The sequence below is a fragment of the Seriola lalandi genome, unplaced genomic scaffold, assembly GCF_002814215.2.
Source record: "Seriola lalandi dorsalis isolate HSWRI2012SDOR001 ecotype SW California unplaced genomic scaffold, Sedor1 jcf7180001998784, whole genome shotgun sequence".
In the NCBI taxonomy this organism is placed as follows: Eukaryota; Metazoa; Chordata; class Actinopteri; order Carangiformes; family Carangidae; genus Seriola; species Seriola lalandi.
The window spans coordinates 1-376 of record NW_019469447.1 but is presented as its reverse complement, the minus strand read 5'-3'; the positions used below and the strand labels follow the sequence as shown (position 1 = coordinate 376).

The 376-nt window shown below is 49.2% G+C and overlaps 1 non-coding gene across 1 annotated transcript; it reads right to left on the bottom strand.

Annotated features, from left to right (window-relative positions):
• Nucleotides 1-208: 208 nt before the first annotated feature.
• Nucleotides 209-325, bottom strand: LOC111661799 (U5 spliceosomal RNA). The gene has a single exon (XR_002761251.2). It is a non-coding gene; the product is annotated as a U5 spliceosomal RNA (small nuclear RNA).
• Nucleotides 326-376: the final 51 nt, after the last annotated feature.

Here is a 376-nt window from a genome sequence, read left to right as displayed (position 1 = left end):
CTTGATCTTAGCCAAAAGGCCGAGAAGCGATGAGCTCCCGGTGTCTGATGTCCAAGTCACACTCTTGGCACAAATCTCACTAGTCGCGGTTTCCTGTTTCTGACACGAGCCTGACAAAGGCTGCTTTTTAGCACCTCCTCCCAAGCTCTCCATTGTGCCGCTCTCATTTGTGATGTTGACAGCTTTTTGACCTTTAACAAACTCAAAGGGCTTCGCCGTTAGGCAAAGCCTGCCAAAAATAGCTTGAACTTGTTGCTGTTCCTCTCCACGGAAGTCTTTAGTAAAAGGCGAAAGACTTGTGCGTTATGAAGAGAAACCAGAGTCAGTACAGCCTCTCGCTCCAAGGACAGCCCAGGAGTCTATTCGCCACAGTCAC